Source organism: Citrus sinensis, chromosome 9 (assembly GCF_022201045.2).
Source record: "Citrus sinensis cultivar Valencia sweet orange chromosome 9, DVS_A1.0, whole genome shotgun sequence".
NCBI classification, from domain to species: Eukaryota; Viridiplantae; Streptophyta; class Magnoliopsida; order Sapindales; family Rutaceae; genus Citrus; species Citrus sinensis.
The window spans coordinates 13,489,263-13,500,176 of record NC_068564.1 but is presented as its reverse complement, the minus strand read 5'-3'; the positions used below and the strand labels follow the sequence as shown (position 1 = coordinate 13,500,176).

Below are 10,914 nucleotides of genomic sequence, written 5' to 3'. Positions count from 1 at the left end.
TACTCATTGAACACACAAAATTTTTAACTTAATGATCAATATACTAGTTGATAATAAGGATGGATTAGAATCGAAATAAGTAAGAATCAGAATAAGATGGAATTATAATGAACTAGAATGAAAATCACAATAAGTAGTTTACTTAAGCTGTAAGAATTAAGATCAAAATCAAAATAAATTGTATTTCTATTGATGTGTTTACTTTGTTTTAGGTTAATAAAATACCCTTAATTCTTATCGTAGTCTTCGTCGTCGTCGTCGTCATTATTATTATTATTGACAATAACAATAATAATAATAGTGGTGGCGATACTAATAATAGTAATAATTAATAGTTATTGTTAATAATAATAATAATAATCACACCAACAAAAATAACAACATTTTTTAATAATCAGCAAGTGGTGGTGGCTGGACATTTAGCGAGCAATAGCAAAGTTTAGAGAGTGACAGTGATGAGCAGCAGTTGATGTACATCGGTGCAAGGCTTTGCTTTGTTTCACAAGATCGACATGAGATGGTGATGTGTGACGACAAGCTTTGTTGCGTTCGACGACCGACATGCAATGGTCATGGCTATGGGTGGGCATTTTCTGGTTCGGTTCGATTCGGATCCAGAACTGAAGCGAGCCGAAACCGATCGGTTCTTAAGAATTCAAACCGAATAGAAACCAAATTTCAAAACCAAACCGAACCGAACCGAATGAGAGGCTGTGACGGGGAAAGATTGTCGTGCCGCCAACGACCGTGAGAGATGAATGTCGATTTAGGGATTTACCGATTAGGGTTGTTCTTTTTTACAAAATAGCAATTAGGATTGAAAATTGATTTTAGATTTTAGGTTTTTATATTTTAAATTTAATATGTTTTTAATTAATTCAAACGAATCGATCAGTTTTTCGGTTTGGTTTGGTTTGGTTTGGTTTTGGACTGAACCGAATATAAACCAATCGGTTCATAAGTTTTCAAACCATTCTGTTTTATCATTACAACTGAACCGAACTGAAAATTTTTTATTTGGTTCGGTTCGGTTTGGCAAAAACCGAACCGTTTGCCCACCCCTAGTCATGGCTTTGGGTTCTCATCAACAAGACTGCTAGAATGCAAATGACGATCAGTCATGCTTGCTGTGCGTTTTTTTTTTTAAACAAAGGATAAAATTAGGTTTATGAAATTTTTTGAAGTGCAAAAATATCAGTCCCAAGAATAAGAGTCTGATTCTCAACCCCTCCCACACTTGCGAATCATACTCCCATTCTTTAATCTCATTTTATTGTGGGCCCTAATATAACGATTCTTATTTCCATCCTTATTTTGTGAAGTAAACGTTGTCAATGATTCAGATTCCGGATTCAGATTTCCTAATTCAGAAAGTAAATGCACTGTAAATCTTAAAACTTTAGTTTTTGGTATTTAAATTAAAAATAAGATGAACAAATGTTTTCAGGAAACAAACTAATATTTTGAATGATTTTAACTACCTCTAACAAGACATGTATGATCATTTGGATTTTTCGGTAAATTAAAAAGTAAAAAACAAATGTTGGGTGAAATTTTTATTGACAATTGACGTGACTCAAAAGTGGTTGATTACTCTCATGTATATAAGAATATTTAGTTATAATATAATATAGTAAGTGCAAGGTCGAACGACTCGAACCATAGAGAATTTAAAACTCTGGCAGTCGGTTATTAACACAAATTTTTCAAAATCCTCAGCCTTATGCACCATATGTTCCACCACCCTGGAAAAATCTGGAAGACACAATGCATTCATTCATCAGAAAGCAAGATGCTATTAACAATCAAAATGCACAAACTTTTTCTGATTTGAAAGATACGCTTGCTAAAATTGCTTCTGCACTCACCATTCAAGAAAAAGGAAAATTTCCAGCCCAACCACAACCAAATCCTAAAATTCAACAAAATCCACCCACAGACCAAGTCAAGTCAGTTATAACTCTTCGTAGTGGTAAGGTTGTTGATAGACCTATGCCTGAACCTTATGAAAATGATGAAAATTCAAAGGGTAAGGAAGGACTAAATGAACTTACACCTAGTGAAGAAATAACTAGTGTTCCACCTGAACCACCATTTCCGCATGCATTGAATAAACCAAAGAAATCAAACCACTCTTCTGAAATTTATGAAATCTTTAAGCAAGTGAAAGTTAACATTCCTCTATTAGATGCAATCAAGCAGGTTCCTTCATATGCCAAATTTTTAAAGGACTTGTGCATTGTTAAGAGGAAACTGAAGGTAAGAAAGAGTGCTTTCATGGCCGAACAGGTAAGTACAATTCTGTCTACTAATAATAAGTTGAAATATAAAGATCCTGGTTGTCCTACCATTTCTTGTATTATTGGTAACCACAGAATTGAGCATGATTTACTAGATCTTGGTGCTAGTGTTAATTTGCTTCCATATTCAGTTTATCTTCAACTTAATCTTGGTGAGTTAAAATCAACTTCAACTACACTTTTGCTTGCCAATAGATCAGTTAAAGTACCAAAATGAATAGTGGAAGATGTTTTAGTACAAGTTGATAAATTTATTTATCCTGTGGATTTTATTGTCTTGGAAACTGAACATGTTGTGAATAATTACAAACCAATTCCTGTAATTTTAGGTCGACCATTTTTAGCAACTGCTAATGCTTTGATTAATTGTAGGAATGGTTTAATGAATTTATCCTTTGGGAATATGACTTTGGAATTGAATGTTTTCAACATGTGCAGGCAACCTAATGAAGAAAATGAGAATGAAGATGATACTGATGAACAAAAAGAATTGTTTGAATCTTGTATCAAGGAAAATATTCAAAAAGGGGATTTTTCTGAACTTTCTAATGTTTGTTTAGTTAATTCAATTGAGTCAAATAAGCAACTTGAACTTGATATTTCTAATATAAATTCGTTGCTTGATTTTGTGCAGACTTCGCAAAATTATGATTACGAGCCAAAATTTGAAGAGCTTGGAAGTATTGAAAAGACAGAACAACAAGAAGCACCTAAATTGGAATTAAAACCTTTGCCTGAAGGATTAAAATATGCTTTTCTTGGAGAAGAACAAACTTATCCTGTTGTGATTTCGTCTACTTTAACAAGCGACCAAGAAGGTAAGTTACTTACTGTTCTTAAAAAGCATAAAAATGCAATAGGTTGGACTTTAAATGATATTAAAGCAATTAATCCCTTAATCTACACACATAGAATTAATTTGGAAGAAAATGCTAAAATATGTCAACAACCTCAAAGAAGATTAAACCCACACATGAAAGAGGTAGTCAAAACAGAAGTCCTTAAATTACTTGATGTGGGAATTATCTACCCTATTTCTGATAGTAAGTGGGTAAGTCCTACACAAGTAGTGCCTAAAAAATCTGGAATCACTGTTGTTAAAAATGAAAAAGGTGAATTAATTCCAACACGAATTACATCTAGTTGGCACATGTGCATTGATTATAGAAAATTAAATGAAGCCACTAGAAAAGATCATTTTCCATTATCATTCCTTGACCAAATCTTAGAAAGAGTAGCAGGACATCCCTACTATTGTTTTTTAGATGGATATTCAAGCTATTATCAAATTCCTATATCACTTGATGATCAAGAAAAGACCACATTTACATGTCCATTTGGAACATTTGCATTTAAACGAATGCCATTCGGCCTTTGTAATGCTCCTGCAACATTTCAAAGATGTATGTTAAACATCTTTTGTGATATGGTTGAACATTGTTTAGAGGTCTTTATGGATGATTTGACTGTGTTTGGAAATTCTTTTGATGATTGCCTTGATAATTTGGAGAAAGTTTTAAAAAGATGTGTTGAAAAAGAACTCGTGTTGAATTGGGAAAAATGTCACTACATGGTTACTTCTGGAATTGTTTTGGGTCATGTTGTTTCTATTAAAGGAATTGAAGTTGACAAAGCAAAAATCGAAGTCATATCTAAATTGCCACAACCAAAAACAGTTAGAGATGTGCGATCCTTTTTAGGACATGCAGGATTTTATAGAAGGTTTATAAAAAACTTTAGTGACATATCTAAACCACTTTGTAACCTCTTATTAAAAGATGCACCGTTTGAATGGAATGATGATTGCCAAAAATCTTTTGAAAAAATAATTTATCTTTTAACATCTGCACCTATTATGCAATCTCCTGATTGGTCTTTGCCATTTGAATTAATGTGTGATGCAAGTGATTTTGCTGTTGGTGTTGTTTTAGGACAAAGAAGGGATGGTAAGCCTATTGTGATTTATTATGCGAGTAAGACTTTGGATAGTGCTCAAATGAATTATTCTACAACTGAAAAAGAATTACTTGTTGTGGTATTTGCATTAAACAAATTCCGTTCATATTTGCTTGGCTCTAAATTTGTTGTGTTTACTGACCATGCTACTGTGAGATATTTGATGAGTAAACAGGATGCCAAACCGAGACAAATTCGTTGGATTTTGTTACTACAAGAATTTGACCTTACCATCAAAGATAAAAAGGGTGCTGAAAATATTGTTGCTGATCATCTATCAAGACTCACATCTGAATTCTGCAATGATATAACACCCATAAATGATTCTTTCCCTGATGAATTTTTATTTTCTGTTACTTCAATGCCTTGGTATGCTAATATTGTTAATTTTCTTGTTACAGGTAAAATGCCTTTGCAATGGAATGCTCAAGAGAAGAAGAAATTTTTTGTTGAAGTAAAGAAATTTTATTGGGATGATCCTTATTTGTTCAAATATTATCCAGATCAAATTTTTCGGCGATGTATTCCTGATAATGAGGTAAGTAGTGTCATTAATTTTTGTCATTCTGAAGCATGTGATGGTCACTTTTCTTCAAGAAAAACTACTGCTAAAATTTTACAGTGTAGATTTTATTGGCCTACCATGTTTAAAGACACATATGAATTTTGCAAAAGTTGTGAAAAATGTCAAAAATTGGGATCAATTACAAAAAGAAACATGATGCCCTTAAATCCCATACTTGAAATTGAAATATTTGACTGTTGGGGAATTGATTTCATGGGTCCATTTCCATCATCTTTTGGATTTGTGTATATATTAGTTGCAGTTGATTATGTCTCAAAATGGATTGAAGCAATTTCTTGTCGAAATAATGACAGTAAAACTGTGATTAAATTTTTAAGAGAAAATATTTTAAGTCGATTTGGAATCCCTCGAGTCATTATCAGTGATGGAGGTAAGCATTTTTGTAATAAGTCATTTGAGTCTTTAATGAAGAAATATGGAATTACACATAAAATTGCTACCCCTTATCATCCTCAAACAAATGGTCAAGTTGAATTAGCAAATAGGGAGATAAAACAAATTTTGAAAAAAACGGTTAACCCAAACCGAAAAGATTGGTCTCGTAGACTTAATGATGCACTTTGGGCTTACCGCACTGCATTTAAAACATCATTAGGAATGTCACCCTATCGGTTAATTTATGGTAAACCTTGTCATTTACCTGTTGAACTTGAACATAAATCACTTTGGGCTATTAAAGCTTTTAATTCAAATTTGGATGATGCTAGTAATGTGCGAAAATTGCAATTGAATGAACTTGAGGAATTAAGGAATGATGTATATGAAAATTCAAGAATTATTAAGGCAAGAACAAAAGCATTTCATGATAAAAGAATTTTTCGAAAAACATTTGAGATTGGTCAAAAAGTGTTGCTTTATAATTCTCGTCTTCATTTATTTTCAGGGAGGTTAAAGTCAAAATGGAGTGGCCTATTTGTTGTAAAAAATGTATATTCACATGGGGCCATAGAAATTGAGAATCCAAATAACGGTGTCAGATTTAAAGTTAATGGTCAAAGAATAAAACCATATCTGGAACATCACCCACGTGACGAGGACACCGAAATTAATTTGGATGACCCACCAGTTCTTGATTAAGTCTTTAATGATTTTTTTTTGTTTTACTATTATTTTACCGTTTCATTGTTTGATTTTTTTTCTTTAGATTGATGCACTGTACATAGTTTTTTTTAACATTGTTTTTCTTGTGTAAGCGTGTTTGTTTGACAGTTGTACATTCTCTCATCAATTTTCATTTTACATCATGAGCACCTCAATGAGAAAATACATGTTCGCACATCTTAAAAGATTTCGGCGTATAAAATTTCACTTAAGAGGCCTGATACAAAGCTGTAAATCACATCCACTTTGGGATCTGTAACCACCAGAATTCGTGTCCTATGTTGAGGATCTAGAGGGACAACTCAGAACAGTAGAGAGTGGCGTATATGAATTTCAAATGGAGTTTGAGTTTAACTCAATGAGAGGACGAATATAAGTTCATTTTCCTTTTATATTGTGTGCTTCTTTTTGCTAGCTTTCACGCTTGATTTGATTTTGCAGATTTGATTTTGGTGTGTTTTGATTTATTTTCCCGTATAAATGGCGGATAACTGTACTCCGTGACTTCTTAAGTTGGTATCTTCATTTTCCCACAATAACTGAAACCCCAAAATCAAACATGGAAGAAATACAACATAAACTCCACAAGCATTTTCCCTCTCTCCCTCAAAATGCCCTCAGGAAAATTTACAAAGCTCGTTGTGAACGACTGCATTTGTTAATGATCAATGGCATTCCTTCTGACATTCGTTGGTTAATTGAAGCAAAGGTCCGATTAGCAGGTGAGTTTTCTGGTCAATTTGTTTCTTACATGCCTGGTTTTGGTAAAAGTACGTTTGCTAAGAAAAGGAGAGCTAAACGACTTGGCTCAAAATGTCATAACTGTGTAAGACTTGGTTGCAAACGACCAGATTGTAAATCTTTAGGAATGGTTTCTGATACTCGTGAAGATAAAATTAAATTCGTTAAAGATGGCATGAGTAAAGAATCGTTGGATGATATCTTACGATCTCTTGAGACGCATCGAAGCAGAATTGTGCAACGTGAGATTTACAATTTGTGGATACTATTCCAAAAACAAAGTGCACAGTTAAGTCTTGGGAATCTGACTAAAAAAGGCCCTGTTTGCCAGTTTATAAGAAAACTGGATGGGAAGCCGATCCTCGACCCATAGAGGGCGTTCAAGCCGTTACTGGACGTAAAACCAGAGGAAGATGTGAGCCACAATCACAACTACCAGTAAATATCCTTTCACTTCACTGTTATTTTACTTTACTATTATTTTATCATTTGCATTATTGCAATTAGCGGTGTGATTTTGTATTTAATAAATATTTGTTTTCTTTTACCGTTTGCTTTTTCTAATCATTATTTTCTTTTTACTATTTGTTTTTGAATTATTAAGCCACGAGCTTTACTCGTCATTTGACAAATATGCCAACCCATTTATAGTTGTTTCTCATTATTTATGTCACCAAGATCTTTAAATATGAGCTTGTTTTTCAAACACTCACAACTTGTTTTTGAAAAATTAGTCCAATGGCATCATCTTCGAGTAAACAATTCAAAAACATTTGTGTGCTTTCTGGGTTTCACTATGGAAAGTACAAAGAGTTCGTTCAGGCAGCTGTAGATCTTTGTCGTGTCATAGCAGAGAGGAAACTGCATCTTGTATATGGAGGAGGTGAACGAGGGTTATCAAGACTTGTCTCAGAAGCTGTTTTTACCAAAGGAAGCCAAGTACTCGGCATTATCCCAAAACCCATGAAACCGCTAGTGTACATGTTTGGCCCACTAATTGGAGAAGAATTAGTGGTATCAAGTATGCAAGAGAGAATATCTGAAATGATGAATCATGCTGATGCTTTTATTTTCTTGCCAGGAGATCTTGCAACTTTTGAGGCACTAATTATATTTGCATCTTGGGCCCACTTGAACATTCATAAAAAACCCATCGGTTTGTTAAATGTTAATAATTTTTATGATGGCTTGCTAACTTTTATTAACCATGCAATAAAGAATCATTTTGTTCCACATTCTGTAAAAAAACTCTTTATCTCTGCTTCTACTGCTAATGAGTTACTTGATCTTTTGCAAGCTTATACACCAGAGCCAGATCCACAGACTGTTGCACTGAATTGGTCGACTAATGATGGTAACGGTAACAGTAGCAATAATAAGAAGTGCGATTTAGATTTAACTCTCCGTTTGTAAATATTTTCTGTTGTAGTGTTCATGTGATGTCTTCTACACTCTTTCTCTTTCCTTTTAAAACATTGAGGACAGTGTCTTTTTGAGGTTGGGGGAAGGGAATAGTTGATAATTGTGGAATGTCTTAGTCCTGGTTATGTGTTTACAAAAAAAAAAAACAAAAACAAAAACAAAAATTTTTTTTTCTGTAAAGACTAACTTAGGACAAATTTGAGTCGAAGATGGCAGGATATAGAGAATGTAGTCTCTCTAGAAACACATCTTCTTAATCTTAAGGGTGTTGTTAAAAAAATTTTTTTTTTTGACTTTTTCTTCATATTTGTTATTTGCTTTTAAGCTTCTGCATCAAGTTCAGGTGAGATCTCCTCTTCTTCTTCTTTTATTATTCTCTTTTATTTTTATTTATTTTTTTTTCTTTTTGCATATCTGTAAAATTATAAAATGTTAGGATAATGTTTAGATTAGTTGTGGGGTGGGGATAATTGACGTATGTTTTAAATATGTGTGTTGTTTTTCTCTTTTCTCTTTTCTTTTCTTTGTTAAAAACAAAAAAAAGAAAAAAAATTTATTTTTTGTCTAGGATGGCTGTGTAAAGAGTCACGACTTTTGAGACGCATCCTAATAAGTCTTGTTGTATTATATTTTGATTTTGAGATTCATAGTAAGTTGTTTTTGTTCCCTTTTCTTTGAATTACTCAAATTTGTGAACTCTCCACTTGGTTATTAAGTTATTTAATTGTTTACTCATTTAACAGGTATTATTGAATCATTCTTCACACACACATTATGACACATACTAGTGGTTGTAAGTTAAAATTTTACAGCATTTAGTTCTTTTGATTTATTAGGAAACGTATCTAAGGTAGTAGAAAGTGTATATTTCAAAAAAAAAATCAAAAAAAAAGAAAAAAAAATTAATTTTGTTATATCTAGAAACCCGAGTAATTAAGTCTGTAGGGGTGTTTCAACACCTAGTGCCCTAAGGTCAACTGGTCTGGGAGTCACTGGCCTAACGCTCGCTACATGGGTAATAGATATATTGTTTGTTTATTAGAAACCCGAGTAATTAAGTCCGTAGGGGTGCTTCAACACCTAGTGCTCTAAGGCCAACTGGTCTGGGAGTCACTGACCTAAAGCTCGCTACATGGGTTAGAAATGTAATATATAAAAAAAAAGTGTGAATAATCTATTGCCTAAAGATATAATTTCTAATGAATTTTAGAATGAAAATGTTGTTTTTCTTTTCTTTTGGTAGAGTTCATTTATTTGGTAATTTAGAGGATAGATGAACAACTATTAACTTGCATGTGAATTTTATAAATCTTAATATAACGCTTTAATTGCTAGAGGGCTAGCAATAAGCTGGTTGGGGGGTGTGATTAGTATTAAAAATTGTTTAATTATCAAGCGATAATATGTTATTTTATGCTTATGTTATAATTTATATTTGTGTTTATGTAATATATTATGAATTATTAATTATGTTTTAAATATATTTAATTTTGTGTATTTTTATGTGTTTATTAGGAAAATTATTAATTTCACGTACTACGAGGCTCCAAACAGATAAACGGAGGTCAAATTTGGATTCCGGAGGTCCGAAAACCTTAAGATCAGTCAAGATCGGCTTAAAATTGGGCTTGTGTAAAAACAATTGACTTTTCCTGTTGACCGAGCACTGATTGGATGATGAAATTATTTTCTATTTAATTTTATACATGTTTTATATTTTGAAAATTTGATTTATTGTAGACAAACAAATGAATTTGGCACAATAAATTCTTAAGATCTTAATATAAGGCATGGTGAAATGGTATTTTGACTTATTGTAGACAAATTAAATTTTGGCACAATAAATACTTAATCCATCATAAAATTAAAGTGAAAATAATAATAATTTGTATAATTAATCTTTTGAGTAATAAATCTAAAATAAATTGGCAAAAAGAATTTATTAAGTTTTATTTATTTCTAAGAGTGGATCCATAACCCTAACTAGTTCAATTCCATAGTTTCATTTAAATTAAGTTGTTTATATTCAAGTTTTAATTTCAATTTTTAGATAAAATAAAATAAACTAATTAAATCTTTTCTCTGTGGATCGACCTCGGACTCACCGAGTTATAATGCAACAAGACACTCTTATACTTCGGAGTTAAAATTTACTTTTAAGTTGTGTCACTTAAATTACACTAGTATTATCGTATTAAATAATGTTGTGCAAAATGGGTTAGGATATTTAACTAGAATACTTACTAATGTATTACCAATAATTTAATGTAAGTATTAGTATCACTTGTTTTCTTTCAAAATAGTTGATGAAATCAGTGGCAAAGCCAAGAAATTATTTTTACTCATTCTAAATTAAAATAATCTTTTAATAAACATTTTTTTATTGAGATTACTATGAAATTCTTTTTAGTTATATATAAAAATATTTGTTAGGGACTAACATGAACTAATATAAATATTATTTATTTATTAAAACTTATGAGAAAGTTTTAAAAATTATTGGATCTCAAAGAAATTTTTGGGGGCTAGCCTAGGCTGAAGAATAAACATGAACCAATCTTTCCAATTGCATTAGATTATAAAATAATTAAATTTTGAATTGATTGTTAAAAATGCGAATTTGATATTGCTCTGATGTGATTTATAAAATATTCTATTTTAATATACAAAAATTAAATAAATAGTACAGTGTTGTGAGTTTAAAAAATAAATTTTTATTAAAGTTTTTTTTTGTTTTTGCTTAAGAAGGGCTCTTATCAGAGCTAAGAACTAACAAGGCGGGGATATACTACCCCATAAGTGTCTTGG

General features: G+C 31.8%; 1 pseudogene; it reads left to right on the top strand.

Moving 5' to 3' along the window:
* The window catches only part of LOC127899876 (uncharacterized), a 104,727-nt pseudogene that overhangs the window by 41,934 nt on the left and 51,879 nt on the right, over positions 1–10,914 (top strand).